Below are 18,602 nucleotides of genomic sequence, written 5' to 3' on the forward strand. Positions count from 1 at the left end.
CCTCCGGAGCCGGCCACCATGGTCAAAATCGGCCCCCAGGGCACCAAGGCAGGAGCGGCCTTTCGAAACAGCCCGGGCCGCGAGGCCTCCCAAGATGGCGCCGGACCCTCTTCACAGCCGCAGCGTCCGCCCAAGGAGAAGTCGGGCCGGGCCGGACAGCCTCCTTCACGGATCCCTGCTTCCTCGGGTAAGCCTGATGGTGTGCCCCAGAAGGCCCGACCCCCGACCACTATTCGGGACCATTTCGCTGATTCCCCCATACTGTCTAAGGGACCCCCAGCTCTATCCCCGGGGCTGCAGGAGGGCTCAGATCCCTGGGCGGCAGATGGGACATGGGATGCGGGGGACTCCCAAGCAGGGGGGGCTCCGGAGGGGGCTACTGAGGCGGGAGATTCAGCTTCTGGGAGCCTCACGTTACAGCACATTATGGAGGCTATTCACACTTGCCAATCCACTCTGACCTCTCAAATTGAGACTGTCCGGCTGGACCTATCTATAGTTAAACATGAAGTGCAGAAGATTCGCACTCGGATCGCTGCTGCTGAACAGCGTATCAGTGATGTTGAGGACACAGTTAACCCCTTGCAGGCAGAGGTCCGCACACAACGGCAGGATCTACAGGTCCATTCTGATAAACTTGGGGACTTGGAGGACAGGATGCGCAGAAATAATCTCCGCTTTGTTGGCTTTCCTGAGAAATCTGAGGGGAGACATGCTGAGGATTTTCTGGAGACCTGGATTAAGGATACTGTAGGTGTGGAACATCTCTCCCCCCTGTTTGCCATTGAACGAGCACACCGGGTTCCTATGCGCCCTCTCCCTCCTGGGGCCCCTCCAAGATCTTTACTGGCAAAATTCCTTCATTTTCGGGACAAGGAAAATATCCTGCGAGCTGCACGCGATCTTCCTGACCTTCAATACAATGGAGTTAGAATCTCTATCTATCCTGACTACTCTGCTGCTACACAGAAGTTACGCATGGCCTTCAATGCGGTCAAACGCAGGCTTAGGGAAGGGCAGTTTGGCTACAGCATGCTTTACCCAGCTAAATTGAGGGTGATCCATGAGGGAAAGGCTCACTTCTTCCTTTCCCCGCAGGATGCATCGGCCTGGCTTGATGGTTTGGGAAGACGGGGCTGAACATGCTTTGATTATTGCAGCTGTTGTTTGCCGGGGGTCTGGGCCTACCTGGGCCCCCTCCATACTGATGCTCGGACTCTGTTGCTGATATCCCCTGTCTGGGGGTGCTGTTATCCTGCTGGCTGGACGACTCCATACTGGACCGGACGGTCTCCCTCATGTGTTCTCTGAGGTTTTCATCCCCTGAACTTGCACCTCTATACTCTGAGGCGGTGCCGCCACCTCCGCAGCTTTTTGTCTTTTTCCCCTTTTTTTCTGGGGGGGAAATTTTTCCTTTTTTTCTCCCCCCCCCCCATTTTCCATTTTTCATTTTTCTTGTTTTTATTTTTATTTTTTCTGGTGTGTTCCTGCTCCTTTAGGGACACTGAACTAAAGACATTCTGGCATAGTTATGCCTTCTGGGGTTGTTAGTGTTTCTGGGCTAAAGCTCTCTGCCCGTTTTTATGACAGGGAGCCGGGTGGGGGGTGGGGGGGTGGGTTCATGGGGTTGTGGATTTCAGTTTTCTGTTTTATTTTTACTCCGTATGCTTTTTCTCTCAGCAGTGGTGGTCAGCTCTCTATTAGGTGGTGTTTCAGCGGAGATGTGGTCCGGACGGGCCCCCCGGGGGCTTTCCCTGCCCGTGCGCCCGCTAGGTACTGGTATGTATGTTTTTTCAGGTGGGGGCGGGGCGCTCTCAGAGGGGGTTCTCCTCTGGGTGGGCCGCGTTTCTTCATGCTACTTTCTGTTCATAAATGTCTTTGAGGCTTTTGACATGGAATGTGCGGGGTATGAACTCCAAGATTAAGAGGTCTCTAGTGTTTGATCATTTCAAGCGCTCTAAGGCGGACATCCTCCTTTTGCAGGAGACGCACTTAATGGACCCCAAAACAAGGGCGTTAAAGCGACCACGTGTGGCTCACGCATTCCATGCTACTTACTCCACCTATTCAAGGGGGGTCTCGATCTTGATCTCCAGGGCGTGCCCGGTGCGGGTGCTGGAGGTGAAGACCGACCGGGATGGGTGTTATGTTATAGTGGTATTGAATTTTATGGAACGTTTATTTACAATAGTTAACTTATACCTCCCTCCGCCAGTGGAGGTTGGACGTCTTGATGACTGTATGCGGACGGTCCTCTCCATGGCTCAGGGGTCTTTAATTATAGGAGGGGATTTTAATGCAGTTTTGGATCCTCAAATGGATCGTCTCCACGGCTCGGGGCGACAGTCGCTGGCATTAGCTGACTGGGCTGCGGCGTACGGTCTCACCGAGACGTGGAGATGGAAATATCCGCAGAGAAGGGAATACTCCTGTTATTCCAGCTCTTATGGTACCTTCTCTAGATTGGATATGTGGTTTGTCTCCTCGGAGGTGCTTCCACTGGTCTCCGACGTGGCGTACCTCCCGAGGGCAATCTCAGACCATTCACCCCTGGCGATGACGCTGACGGTGGCCAGGCGTCCGGCTGGATCGGTGTGGCGTATGAGCCCTTACTGGCTCGCGGAACCGATGGTGTCGGCTGAATGTGCTACTGCCATGACTCATTTCTGGGCGGAGAATGCGGAAGGGGTGCGGGACCTCACCTGTTGGGACGCCTCTAAGGCTGTCCTGCGCGGGGCATACATGCAGGGGGTTTCTAAGTTCAAAAAGGCAGTGGCAGCAGAAATCGAGGAATTGGCAGATGCTCTGAGTGCCTCCGAACGGGTTTACACTTTGGATCCCACCCCTGAGAATAATAGAACGTGGAAGGCGGCGCAGCGGGCTTACGAGCTGGCCTTGGTGCAGAGGACCCAGAGGCGTCTCCTGTACCAGTCCCAACGTATTTTTGAGACCGGGGACAGGAACGGTCGTTTGCTGGCCTTTTTGGCTAGCCCCGTTCCGGAACCGGTTGCTATCCCTGTTATTTTGGATCATGCGGGGCACTCTCTCTCGGCTACGGAGGACATACTTGGCGCCTTCCACAAATTTTATTCGGACCTGTACACCTCTCGGGCCCATTATACCCCCCCAGAGCTTTATGCTTACGTGGACTCTATTCCTTTCCGCACACTTAGTGTTGAGCAGAGAGCTAGTATGGAGGCCCCTCTGTCGCTGGAGGAGGTGAGGGTAGCCATTAAATCGTTTCCAAAACATAAAACTCCGGGCCCTGACGGTTTTCCGGTAGAATGGTATGTACAGCACGGGGAACTGTTGCTGCCGCGACTCCTGGTGCTCTTCAAGTCGATATTTGATGGTGGCTCCCTCCCTCCTTCACTCCAGGAGGCCCTCATAGTCTTGATCCCTAAGCCTAATAAGGACCCGCGATACTGTGACTCTTACAGACCCATATCGCTTATTAATGTAGAGCTTAAAATCCTTACTAAAATTCTCGCATTGCGTCTTAATGGGATAATTGGCTCTATTGTGGGGATAGATCAGACTGGCTTCATTCCGGGGCGCTCGGCTTATGCGAATATTCGTCGGTTGTTCACCAATCTGCAGGTCCCGAACCCCTCCCGTTTACCAAGGGTGGTCCTCTCACTTGATACACAGAAGGCTTTTGACTCTGTGGAGTGGCCGTACCTGTTCTATGTACTTGAGAGATTTGGGTTTGGAAAGAATTTTTTGATTTGGCTTCGGATCCTATATGCTCAACCTCTTGCCCGTATTAGGGTAAATGGGATGGTTTCTGGTCCACTGCAGATACGACGGGGTACGCGGCAGGGTTGCCCTTTATCCCCCTTGCTTTTTGCGCTCGCAATAGAACCTTTGGCTCAGCTGCTGCGAACTTCCCCCGCTGTCCAAGGGATGTCGGTGGGGTCTCTGGAGGAGAGGGTCTCTCTTTATGCCGACGACATGTTGTTGTATTTAACTGATCCACACACGTCGCTTATGCCCGTTCTCCGACTTATTCGACATTTCGGTTCTTTTTCTGGTTTTCGGGTTAACTGGACTAAGTCTAGTCTGTTTCCTGTCGATATGGACATCCCGCTCTCGCTGCCGACTGACTGCCCCTTGAAGTTTACGTTCTCATTTAAATATCTCGGTGTTCAAGTTCAGCAACCTATATCCTTGTATTTCCAAAATAATCTTGTTCCCTGCCTAAACCTGTTCAAATCTAGACTGGAGCACTGGAAGCATCTGCCTTTAACTCTGACTGGTAGGGTCAACTTATTTAAAATGGTTATGTTGCCGAAATTTCTGTATCTCCTTGCCAACTCTCCACTGTTTGTGCCGAATAAGTTTTTCAGGGATCTTGATTCTCTTATTTCCGGTTTCCTATGGTACCCGAAGGCGCCTAGGCTTTCTATTGCCACCTTACAGCAGCCGGTGGCGATGGGGGGCCTTGCCCTTCCAAACTTGCGCTTGTATTACTATGCAGCACAGATGGGACATGTCCACGGTTGGCTTTTCCCTCGGAGGAGCAGTGCGGCTACGGCTGTCGAAGCAGCGGTGGTTTCCTCCTATGGAACGCTTGCTAATCTTATTTACCGGCGCTGCGTTGTGTCCTCCGAGGGTACGGCACTCTTGAAATCCTCTCTACAGATATATGTCAGATGTGAGTCTCTGTTGGCGGCGACTCCGGGCCTCTGTTCCCCGAATCAACCCTTATGGTGCAATCCTAGTCTGCCTCACTTCGCTGGGTCTCAGGATGCGGCGCGGTGGGCAGAACGGGGCCTGAAGTATGCCCATCAATTGTTTGAGGGGGGGAATTTTAAGACGTTCTCCCAGTTCCGGGCGGACTTTCGGGTGCCCGGCTCTTGGCAATATCGTTATCTCCAGCTGCGACACGCTGCCTTGGCCCAATTTGGGCCGGGCAGTGTCATGCTAGACAATTCGCCTATGGAAAAGGAATTGTTGCGGGATGAGCACACTAAGCTGACTAGCTCCTACTATGGAATCCTTCTTACTAGTGTGCCATCGCGCCTGGAGGCTGTTAGGGCCGGGTGGACGAGAGACATCCCGGATATCTCGGACGATGATTGGGAAGAAATGCTTGAGGTATATTTTAGGACACCCATCTCAGCCAGGGACCGTCTGATACAGTTACGTATATTTCATAGGACTTATTATACTCCTTATCGGTTGTTTCTGATGAAGCAGAGACCCGCGCCAGACTGTCATAAATGTGGGGGGGACCAGGGAAAATTGCTTCATATGCTGTGGAGTTGCCCGAAAGTTAGACCTTTTTGGTCCCAAGTTACGCACTTTCTCTCGACCTCCTTGGATTTCCCTAATGTCTGCAGCCCTAAGTGGTGCTTACTGGGGATTTTCGGGGAGATTGATCTCAGCACCCATCGGAAACAGCTTCTCCGACTCTTGTTGTTTTATGCCAGGAAAACTGTAGTGATGCAATGGACACAGGTGGACAGGATCCCTCTTGATCTTTGGAAAAATTTAGTCAACCATGTCCTACCCCTGTATAGGCTGACTTATGAGGCCAGGGGCTGTCCAAAAAAGTTCCTGAAAGTTTGGGGTCCTTGGGTTGCTTTATCTGACACGTGCAGCTCCACACCGCCCTGAGGGTGAGGGCGGTCCGGGTACGGGGGGGGGGCTGTTCTGGGCCCACGCTCCGCTGACGAGTAAGGCTGTGACTCTGACCACCACCTGCATTTTTTTCTGCTGAGTTGTTCCTTTTTCTTTGGGGTTTTTTTTTCTTTTTGTTTTGTTTCTGCATATAACGAGCATGTGATGCATGTGTTATACCTAAGGATATCTGCTTTATTCTGACAAATTTGTAAATCTCTGTATCTATGTGTCTATGGGATATCCTTTACCTATATTGCACCTTTGTGTTATTTCATTGATGACCGGTACTACTCTATGACTCACTGTATTTCCAATGTTTTGTAGCATTCTTGTACTGTTCAGGTGATACATTTAATAAACGCAGTTTAAAAAAAAAAAAGGGAAGAAAAACCCCAAACTGAATCCCAAATTAGTGTGGTACTGTCTCTTTAAGAGAAGCGTAACAAGACTGTAACCAACGGCCTCTCACTAGTATGCAGTCTGCTGTAACGCCGTCTCCCTTTCTCTGCTGTACGGAACCCGGGACATTCAAGGCCTGAGTCTGTGGAAATAGCAGTGACTCTGGACTCTGTAGTAAGGATCTGTTACAAAGCCAGTGCTCTCCTATCCTCCAGCTTGCTTGGTCCCTCTGATGGTAGTGGCCTCTGAGCAAGTGTACCAGCACAGTCCCATCCTGATAGAAGTAGGAATTTTAGAATAATAAACAGTAAAGTTAGCCCCATGTTTTTGTATAATGTGAAAGATGATGTTACGCCGAGTAATTAGATACCTAACATGTCATGCTTTGAAATTGCGCACACTCGTGGAATGGCAACAAACTTCGGTCCTTAAAAATCTCTATAGGTGACAGTTTAAAAAATGATTCCGGTTATCTGTTTAGAGTTACAGAGGAGATCTTGTGCTGGAATTATTGCTCTCAATCTAACGATCGGGGCGATGCCTCACATGTGTGGTTTGAAGTTGAACACTTTACATTTTTGGGCGCGACTTGCGTATGCGTTTACTTTGGCACGCAAGCATGGAGGGATGGGGTGCTTAAAAAAAAAGTTATTTTTTACACTGTCCCTATAAAAAAAAATTTTGGATCACTTTTATTGCTGTCACAAGAAATGTAAACATCCCATGTGACAGCAATAGTCACATGTCAGTTATTTGTTTGGAGAGATCGGAGGTCTAGAAGACCCCAAATCCATCCTTCGCACTTCAAAGCATTCAAAACACCAAGATCTGCGGTTTACTGACATTTAATTAAAACTGGCGCTGTTGGCTGCCGAGTAAACTGGAAGTGACATTGTGACATCGTTTCCAGGTTACTATATCCGAGACCCAATCAAGGAGGGGAGGAGTGAGGAGGAGAGGGGTGGGTCTGAGGAAGAGGGTGGTTCTAAGGAAAGGGGTGGGGGGGGGTCAAAAGAAGAGAGGGGGGGTGAGGAAGAGAGGGGGTTCTCTACTAAGACAGATAAATTATTTTTACTGCACAGCCTGCAAATGGGAATTGGTGACAAAGAACAATAATGATCCTGAAGTCCCCTATATATCTAACATCAGCTGGAAAATGTCACAATGGGGGTACAGGGTCAGACCCAACAGCCCCCCCCCCTCCCCCACCCAGGCACCATAGCAGCTGCATGGACTGTGGTGGCAATTGTTACTTCACTGCATACAAAATCCACGAGACCCCCTCTTTTCAATCAACGGGTGTCCTCATTTCTGAGCATACATCCCCTCCCCCACCACTATTATTGATGCATAAAATATATTTTTAAAGTCATTTTATTGTTGGCTATTTTTAATTACAATGTATTTTTACTCATGGATTTTCATAAATATACATTAAAAATTATTGTATAAGTGCCGGTTCACATTTCTGCGATGCAGGAACGCTGCGAATATACAGCGTGTTCCCGCATCGCATCCGCACCCCTGGCAGTTCACACTGCCATATGCCATACACTGGGGGTGTCAATTAAAAGTTAACGACACCCCCAGATCAGATGGCATATCGCAGTGCAATCTATAAGTTGGCACAGAATCGGATCGCACTAGTGTGAACCACCATGCCATCCGATTCTGCTGCGGACCAAAAAAGGGTCCTGTGCGAGATCGGTGCGATTGCGGTGGGAATTCAGTCATACAATCTGTATGGGTGAATTTGCAGCGCACAGAGATGGCATGTTATTTTAGGAGCGCTCAGAATTACATGCCATCTCTGTGATGGCAGAAATGTGAAGCGGCACTAAGACAACATTTATGGTTTTGCTGTTGTTTTGGATAAAGTGGTGAAGGGTTCGTCCAGAGGGGGGCTTTAGCAGAGAAATGCTTTATAAATGCAAGAAAGTCATGGAAATAAAAAAATAAGATGAAAATGTAGAAAATAAATGTCTGCTTTCATGGTAAAATAAATCAATAAATAAAAAGAGAATAGACTGACAGGCTGATGGGAAAAGCACTGATAGATTTACTGGGAGACTTTACCAAGGATTACCAATGACATTTTCTGGGCTCCATATAATATAAGCCTGGGGGGGGGGGGGGGTAGGTGAGGATCTGAGGAGATGGGGGGGGGTATGTGAAGATCTGAGGAGGAGATGGGGGGGGGGGTATGTGAGGATCTGAGGAGGAGATGGGGGGGGGGGGTATGTGAAGATATGAGGAGGAGATGGGGGGGGGTATGTGAAGATCTGAGGAGGAGATGGGGGGGGGGGGTATGTGAAGATCTGAGGAGATGGGGGGGGGTATGTGAAGATCTGAGGAGGAGATGGGGGGGGGGGGTATGTGAGGAGGAGATGGGTGGGGGGGTATGTGAGGATCTGAGGAGGAGATGGGGGGGGGGGGTATGTGAGGATCTGAGGAGGAGATGGGTGGGGGAGGGTAGGTGAGGATCTGAGGAGGAGATGGGGGGGGGGGGGTATGTGAGGAGATGGGGTTCTAGGGAAGAGAGGAGATGGGTAGTTGAGAGAACTCTCAGGATGAGGAGAGGTGTGAGGAGGAGAGAGGGAAGGTCTTGGGCTGAGTTCTCCCCCCTTGTACTTAACACACCAGGAAGCATCGATTTCCTCCCTCCAGCCATATGACCAGGGTGATAGAGGGAGGATGGGCAGCCTCCCCTCACTACACAGTGGCGCTCTCTATTGCCACCTGCAGGCTGGAGGGAGGAGAAAGTCTAATCCTCGCCCCAGCTCTGTCACTCCTGTCAGTAAGCATCGCGGATGAGCGGCCTCACTGGCAGCGCGCGGAGGTGGGCTCGCGCTTCCTCTGATTGGTGCAGGGGGCAGGCGGATCATGTGATTTTATAGCACGCGGAGGCGGAGCGGCGCCATTTTTACTGTGGTTGCCAGGGAGAGGGAGTGTCTCCTGTCACTGCCGTCACAGCGCCCTATAGTGGAATCTTCTAACACTACAGCCACAGCTTCTATATCAAATCGTCTGTATCCAGGAGAGACAGTAAGTGTTATTAGCTGTCATGTCACCTTACCAGTGAGGTCGGGTCCAGTGTCTGGATATGTGTGTGTGTGTGGGGGAGGACAATAGAGACCTGGACCCGATTTGTACTGTAAATGATCTGTCAGTGTTTTCTCTCCTCCTTTCTAGTTGGAGGGAAGAGAAATCACTTTTTCACACTCAGGATCAGAGCTGCCATTAGAAATCACAGGGGCCCCGAACAGCCTCCTGACAGGGGCCCCAAACAGCTTACCTGACAGGGCCCCCCTCCCCCTCACAGGTATAAATATTTTTCCCAACTCACTCCCCCCCCCCCCAATTCCCCCTCCTAGCAGAAATCTACTCCCCTAAATTCCCCATCACAGCGCAAATCCCCCAATCCCTTCCTTCCAGCACAAACCTCCCCCCAAATCACAGCACAAATCCCCTCCTCCCAGCACACATCCCACCAATCCCTTCCTTCCAGCACAAATCCCCCAATCCCAGCACACATCCCACCAATCCCCTCCTCCCAGGACACATCCCACCAATCCCTTCCTTCCAGCACAAATCCCCCCAATCCCCTCCTCCCAGCACACATCCCACCAATCCCTTCCTTACAGCACAAACCTCCCCCCAAATCACAGCACAAATCCCCCCAATCCCCTCCTCCCAGCATACATCCCACCAATCCCTTCCTTCCAGCTCAAATCCCCCAATCCCAGCACACATCCCACCAATCCCCTCCTCCCAGCACACATCCCACCAACCCCTTCCTTCAAGCACAAATCCCCCAATCCCAGCACACATCCCACCAATCCCCTCCTCCCAGCACACATCCCACCAATCCCTTCCTTCCAGCACAAATCCCCCAATCCCAGCACACATCCCACCAATCCCCTCCTCCCAGCACACATCCCACCAATCCCTTCCTTCCAGCACAAATCCCCTAAATCCCCTCCTCCCAGCACACATCCCACCAATCCCTTCCTTCCAGCAAAAATCCCCCCCCCCCCAATCCCAGCACAAATCCACCCAATCCCCTCCTCCCAGCACACATCCCACCAATCCCTTCCTTCCAGCACAAATCCCCCCCCCCAATCCCAGCACAAATCCACCCAATCCCCTCCTTCCAGCACAAATCCCCCCCCCAATCACAGCACAAATCCCCCCAATCCCCTCCTCCCAGCACACATCCCACCAATCCCTTCCTTCCAGCACAAATCCCCCCCCCAATCCCAGCACAAATCCACCCAATCCCCTCCTCCCAGCACACATCCCCCCAATCCCTTCCTTCCAGCACAAACCTCCCCCCAAATCCCAGCACAAATCCCCTCCTCCCAGCACACATCCCCCCAATCCCTTCCTTCCAGCCCAAACCTCCCCCCAAATCACAGCACAAATCCCCCCAATCTCCTCCTCCCAGCACACATGCACCGAATCCCTTCCTTCCAGCACAAATCCCCCACCCCCCAATCCCAGCACAAATCCACCCAATCCCCTCCTCCCAGCACAAACTCCCCCAATCCCCGCCTCCCAGCACACATCCCCCCAATCACCTCCTCCCAGCACAACCCCCCCCCATTCCCCGCCTCCCAGCACAAATCCTCCAATCCCCGTCTCCCAGCACAAATCCCCCCAATCCCTTCCTTCCAGCACAAATCCCCCCATTCCCCGCCTCCCAGCACAAATCCCCCCATTCCCCGCCTCCCAGCACAACCCCCCCAATCCCCTCCTCCCAGCACAAACCCCCCCAATTCCCCGCCTCCCAGCACAAATCCCCCCATCTCCTCCCAGCACAAATCCCCCCATCTCCTCCCAGCACAAACCCCCCCAATTCCCCGCCTCCCAGCACAAATCCCCCCATCCCCTCCTCCCAGTACAAATCTTCCCAATCCCCTCCTCCCATTACAAATCTCCCAATCCCCTCCTTCCAGTACAAATCCCTCCAATCCCCTCCCAGCACCAAGTCACATTGTCCAATTGTGTCGCCTGCGATTAACTGCGATTATTAGCATTTTTATTCAAATATATTGCTATCAAACTATTATTTTATATATTACTATTATTACTAACTTTTAGCTATTTTCAGGTACACCAACATCAGTCAGCATCAGAATGCCACATCATTCACGACAACGTACCCGTGGAAGGCGACCACGTCAAGAGGGCGGAGAGTCTCCAGTCGCCCACAGGACGAGAGGCCAACTTTGGAGGAGACGGGAGGACGCAGCCAACAACAGGAGCCGTTCTCCCAGAGACCGCAGGGATGCTGAGCACCACCCAGCGCCACAGAGACCACCAGCAGTGGAGCGGCCTATCTGTTCCATCTGCCTGAGTGAGTATGTCACAGAGGACACCAGAACACTAGGCTGTTCTCATACATTCCATTCTGTTTGTATCCACAGATGGCTTTTACACTCTGCTACTTGTCCCTTGTGCCGGGCAAGTATTCCTCTACCATGTGAGATAGACGTTCTGAACATTCATGTCATCCTGGAGCTTGGTGAAGATGGAGACCCCCAAGTGTTTTTCTGGTATGTATAACACCTTTCTCTTCAGATGCCTGTATAACAACATGCAGTAATTTAGACCAATATATATATATATATTTTAGCTATTTTCTCCTTATAGTAGAAAATGCTTAGAAAAAAAAAAAAAATATATATATATACTGTTAATTTTTATAGTAATATTATTTTTATTTATTATCTGCCTGTAGGCATAATATGTGATAATAGACTACTAGATATCAAACTATTACCAGAGAAAAGGGGTCTGTTCATTCTGATCAACCCACCACCGCTCAGGGGGACATTCCAGACGTCTATCGCAAAAAGGAGTCCGTTCATTCTGATGAAGCCACCACCTCTCAGATGAACACTCCAGACTTTTTACCACAGAAAGGAGTTCGTTATCCTGATGAGGCCACCACCTCTCAGATGAACACTCCAGACTTTTTACCACCGAAAGAAGTTTGTTATCCTGATAAAGCCATCACCTCTCAGATGAACACTCCAGACTTTTACAACAGAAAGGAGTTCGTTATCCTGATGAGGCCACCACCTCTCAGATGAACACTCCAGACTTTTTACCACAGAAAGGAGTTCATTATCCTGATGAGGCCACCACCTCTCAGATGAACACTCCAGACTTTTTACCACAGAAAGGAGTTCGTTATCCTGATGAGGCCACCACCTCTCAGATGAACACTCCAGACTTTTTACCACCGAAAGAAGTTTGTTATCCTGATAAAGCCATCACCTCTCAGATGAACACTCCAGACTTTTACAACAGAAAGGAGTTCGTTATCCTGATGAGGCCACCACCTCTCAGATGAACACTCCAGACTTTTTACCACAGAAAGGAGTTCATTATCCTGATGAGGCCACCACCTCTCAGATGAACACTCCAGACTTTTTACCACAGAAAGGAGTTCGTTATCCTGATGAGGCCACCACCTCTCAGATGAACACTCCAGACTTTTTACCACCGAAAGGAGTTCGTTATCCTGATGAGGTCACCACCTCTCAGATGAACACTCCAGACTTTTACAACAGAAAGGAGTCTGTTATCCTGATGAGGCCACCACCTCTCAGATGAACACTCCAGACTTTTTACCACCGAAAGGAGTTCGTTATCCTGATGAGGCCACCACCTCTCAGATGAACACTCCAGACTTTTTACCACAGAAAGGAGTCCGTTATCCTGATGAGGCCACCACCTCTCAGATGAACACTCCAGACTTTTTACCACAGAAAGGAGTCCGTTATCCTGATGAGGCCACCACCTCTCAGATGAATACTCCAGACCTCTACCACAGAAAGGAGTCCTTTCATCCTGATTAGGCCACCGCCTCTCAGGTAAACACTCCAGGTATTTACCACAGAAAAGAGTCCGATAATCCTGATGAAGCCACCACCTCTCAGGTGAACACATTTTATCCTTGAGGCACCAGCGACTCTTATGAAATTGTCTCTGTATGTTTCTGCCTCCTTATGTCATCCTCCTCCATTACCTCCCAAACTTCTTTTTTAGCCCGCAACCCAAAACCCATTTCAGGTGTTAGATCAGAAAAAAAGATAAAATAAATAGATATGTGGAGGAGTCTAAGATCAGTAAAAAAGTACTTGTTTGGGTAAAGAACACATACCTGAATTATATATTTTTAAACTAGATTTAAGTGTCACTTCAACATCTTACAAAAAAAGGAGAGTGATTGGCCGGCTGTAGGGGAGGAGGAGGCCGGACTTTTTTTTTTTTTTTTACACTAAACAATATCCTTTTCCCCTTCAGTTCTGCTTCTTTGGAACGAGCAGTACACTTTAGTTGCAGTTATGTGCACTGCTCCATATACACTGCAAAGCCCATAGCCTACAGTCCATGGCCCACCGCTGATAGCCTACAGTCCACCCCCTCAACACAGTGGCGGAGCTAGACTTTTAAAACAGGGGTGGCAAAGGGGTGGCAAGGTATTATTTTGGGGGGTCAATATACAAAGTGTTCAATTACACCGCAATGTCGCAGTCCCTCTAATAATCGCTGATCGCAGAATCGCTGCCATTACTAGTAAAAACAATTAAAAAAATAAAAAGTTCCATAGTTTGTAGACGTAATAACTTTTTTGCAAACCAATCAAAATACACTTAGGATTTTTTACAAAAAATATGTGGCAGAATAAATATTAGCCTAAATTTATGAAAAAATTTGATTTTTTTCATTGGGAATGTTTTATAGTAGAAAGTAAAAAGGATTTGTCGCTAATTTTATGTTTATAGCGCAAAATATAAAAACTGCAGAGGTGATCAAATACCACCAAAAGAAATCTCTATTTGTGGGAAAAAAAATACATCAGTTGTATTTGGGTACAGCGTCACACAACCTCGCAATTGTCAGTTAAAGCAATGCAGTGCCGTATAGCAGAAAATGGCCTGGTCATTAAGGGGGAGCTGAGGTAGTTAAAGGGTCAGTTTTTTCAGATAATCTTGCCCATTTAAGACTTTTTTCTGAGTGGTCAGGGGATGGTAAAAACAGACAACTCGAAGTCTAGATCACAACTGGAACCCCTCTACATGTGCCACAGCTTTGATGGTTTATGTTAAGCCTATATGAAATTTGGCTATCCAGGTCAATGGGGCCATGCCACAACCATAAGTCAAACACTTGGCTTGCTGTTGTGGCTTATTACCCCATAAAAAATCTGCCACTCTGCTAAAAATAAAAAAAGCAGGATTTAGGAGAATTATTATAAATAATTTTGCCCCCCTTTAATAAGTCATTGTAATGCCACCCATATTCCTGTCCTTTTAAACAGGGTGACTGACAGTAAGCTGACACTAATGCTGCACAGGTGTTAGGTTACTTTCACCCTGGTAAAAGGGCAAGAATATGGGTGGCATTACAATGACTTATTAAAGGGGGAAACATTTTTGGTAAGGAGCATAGACTGTACAGGAACAGGCGCTTCTGCTACTTGGGCAAAACTGTCCCTCACCTCAGTCACTGCAGGCTGCCCAGGAACTCCTTTCAGAGCTGATCCATCCCACAAGACCCACACCAAGACAGGAAGACCGCAGGAATCGGGATGAAAATTTAAGGCATGTGATTGACAGACAGCACTTCCGATGCACCCATTGGCTGTGTAAGTAGCAGGAGGCGACTCCTGCTGCCTCCCCAGCCAATGGGTATTTGAGGTTCTCCTTAGTCCCTCCCTTATGACATCACCCAGAATTGGGAGGACACAAAGTAAGATACAGGACAATTGTCCGGTCTTCCTGTCTTGGTGTGGGATGGATCGGCGCTCCCCTGTGATTACTCCGCTCCTCCTCCCTCCCTCTGCCTACCAGCTCTCCATCCGCCTCCCTCCGCAGCTCTCGTACAGCGATCCCAAGATTCCTCTGCTGCCATGCACCCGCCCAGGATCAGGGTGGCAACAGGGGTGGCAAGGACTTTGTCTGGGGTGGCAATTGCCACCCCAGCTAACGCTCTGGCTCCGCCACTGCCTCAACAGGAAGTCAGATCACAAAAAAAAAAATGGAGATTTGGAGGAGTCTGAGATCAGTAAAAATCATTTTTTTGGAGCCCAAAACCCACAGCCCGCAGCCAAAAACCCACAGCCTGCAGCCCAAAACCGGCAGCCCAAAACCCACAGCCTGCAGCCAGGGCCGTACCAAAGGGTAGGCTAAACCGGCGCCCACAAGGGGCGCAGGCTGAGTGGGGGGGGGGGGGTGCAAAAACATTGGCAGTGTAGCTCCTTCGGCCAGTGTCCCCTTCGCCCACCCCCCCCTCCCGTCACAAGGCTGTGTGTGTCTCACATAGCCCAGTGAGCGCAGCTCCCCTGCTCCAGGAATGGGAGAGGCTGCATCTGCTCGGCCTTCTCCCGCCCCTCTTTCTCTCTCCCTGTGCCCGCCCACACATTCAGTGCAGCCCGTTGTAACGCTCCTGCATTTTATGTATGATGTGGATTTACAGCTGCAGAAATATTCCACTTCAGTAGTCATGTAGAGAAACACTGAGACACCAATCCCAACTCCCAAAGACTCATCATGTGTGGATGATCTCAATTCAGCAAGTAAATACACACACTCAATAAGATGTTCCTAGAGTGACTTATGTATATAGTAACACAGTGATGATAGGCTGAAGAGACAGGTTGGGTAGAGATGGTAGATGACAGACACTTGAAAGGAAATGTTCTTGAAAGTAAGATAGTAGCAGATGGAATGCAGATAGGTTAGCAATCATGTATGGTAGCAGATGATAGAGTAGCAGGTGAACATACAGGAGAGACCAACCCAGTGCAAGAGCAGATGGTAGTAGGCTCAAGAGCTAGCAATCTTAGATAATGCAGATGTAATAATTGTCCTTAGTATGCAGAGCTAGATAGTGTAAGCTTTAGTATGAAGGTTATAGAGGTTTCCCCTGTGGGGTACTTATCACTAGTAGCAATGTAGCAGAGGAGAGGTTCGGCAAGAGCGGATGATCAGGTAGCGGGATACAGGGATCAGCGCAGCGTGGTTCCGACAGCGAGGTATGCTTGCAAGCATGAGAGCTTCAAGACAGGTTAGCATCAAGGCACAAAGCAGGTTGAACGAACACATGTGAGTGAGAGCTGGTGATTTAAATAGCTGTTCAGTCCGGCGCTCAGTGATGATGTCAGCACTCTTAAAGGGAAACACACCTATATGTGCTTCATCTATCTAGGTAGATGGAAAGCACCCGGAAATGATGTGATAGGAGGCACTGAGAGTGCCAGAACCTTACAGTACCCCCCCCCCCCCCCGTAAGGCCGGCTCCGGAAGGCCTCTAAGGCTAGTTGTCGATATAAGAATCGGAAAATACTGGTTGCCGATACGAGAATCGGATAAGACTGGTTGCCGATACGAGAATAGGATAAGACTGGTTGCCGATACGAGAATCGGATAAGACTAGTTGCCGATACGAGAATCGGATAAGGCTGGTTGCCGATACGAGAATCGGATAAGACTGGTTGCCGATACGAGAATCGGATAAGAATGGTTGTCGATGTGAAAATCGGAAAAAAACTGGTTGCCGATGCGAGAATCGGATAAGATTGGTTGCCGATACGAGAATCGGATAAGACTGGTTGCCGATGTGAAAATCGAAAAAAAAAAAAAAAAACTTGTTGCCGATGTGAGAATCGGATCAGGTTGGTAACCGATGTGAGAATCGGATCACTTGTTGCCGATATGAAAATCGGATCAGGTTGGTAACCGATGTGAGAATCGGATCACTTGTTGCCGATATGAAAATCGGATCACTAGTTGCCGATATGAGAATCGGATCAGGTTGGTAACCGATGTGAGAATCGGATCACTTGTTGCCGATACGAGAATCGGGTCAGGTTGGTAACCGATGTGAGAATCGGATCACTTGTTGCCGATATGAGAATCGGATCAGGTTGGTAACCGATGTGAGAATCGGATCACTTGTTGCCGATACGAGAATCGGGTCAGGTTGGTAACCGATGTGAGAATCGGATCACTTGTTGCCGATATGAGAATCGGATCAGGTTGGTAACCGATGTGAGAATTGGATCACTTGTTGCCAATATGAGAATCGGATCAGGTTGGTAACCGATCTGAGAATCGGATCACTTGTTGCCGATATGAGAATCGGATCAGGTTGGTAACCGATCTGAGAATCGGATCACTTGTTATTAGGGTGTCTGCTACATGAACCCCTCACTAGAATCGGACGCATAACCATCCGAAGTAGTCCTAGTAGTCCTAGCAACCAATGCTTCTTCAAACATCCTCAGATCCTTCCTACATACCACCGTGCCATTAGAAGCGCGTACGCAGTCAGGTGCAAGAATCTCAATGTTTTCATTGGAAGCTAAAAATGTGCTTGCAAAAATAAGAGTATCCTCAGGAGGTGGTACAGGAGGTTTTTTAGAACGTGGTATCGAGTTCACTGGAGTTGAAGGAATATCTATTCCAATATTTGTCAAAGTCTGGGTGCCCTTTTTTGATATAGGACGGGGACAGGGCTGACAACAGCCTTGGTAATCTCCAGGCTGTTTTTCAGGGAAAACAGTCTGGATTCGCCTGGCCTCCATTGGGAGAGCCTTAGGCCTGGGGGGTCGGGTTGGGCAAGATGTAATGAAATGTCCCCCTTCTCCACAATAAAAACAAAGGCCACAGATTCTCCTGTGATCTTTTTTTTTGTAAGGACAACTTAGTATGTACGGCACCAATCTCCATAGGCTCCTCATCCATCTCTGTAGGATCAGGGTTCAAATGAGATGTGTCAGAGTGACAAGGCTGACTGTTTAAGGCAGGCTTGGACCATGACCAGGCAGGATCACCATATTCATTTGGTTTCCTTTTTTCCCTAGGTAGCCGGGGTCTGCGGTTACCTGGAGCAGGTTTAGGAGTAGATTTTTGGGAGGGGAGACACTGGGAGTGCATCGCAATTGCAAATGATTCCCAATTATCTAGGATCGGACTTTTTTCTTGCAGTTTCTCGAATGCCCACGTTTTCATTTTGCCAGAAAGCAAATTAATGGCAGCATGCACTTTAATAAAGTCATTATGATAGGTCCTGGGCTTAAGGATAAATAGGAGCTCACAAACCAATACGAAAAAAAAGAAAAGAGGAACGGGAACCATCAAACCTGTCTGGTAGAAGGACAAGAGGTTCTGGGGGTTGAGCAGCAGTAGGCTGTGTCAGTCTGGCCACCTGCTGCGTCAGAGCCCAATTGTCTTCTTTTAATTCAGTAAGTGCGTGTATTAACGCAGTTACTTGTTGTGTTAACTGTGTCACCTGAGTGGTCATTTCTGCTGAATCCATTTTATCTGGTTCGTTCAATCTGTAACGCTCCTGCGTTTTATGTATGATGTGGATTTACAGCTGCAGAAATATTCCACTTCAGTAGTCATGTAGAGAAACGCTGAGACACCAATCCCAACTCCCAAAGACTCATCATGTGTGGATGATCTCAATTCAGCAAGTAAATACACACACTCAGTAAGATGTTTCCTAGAGTGACTTATGTATATAGTAACACAGTGATGATAGGCTGAAGAGAC

Source organism: Pelophylax lessonae, assembly GCF_965119305.1.
Source record: "Pelophylax lessonae genome assembly, chromosome: 9".
Taxonomy (NCBI): Eukaryota; Metazoa; Chordata; class Amphibia; order Anura; family Ranidae; genus Pelophylax; species Pelophylax lessonae.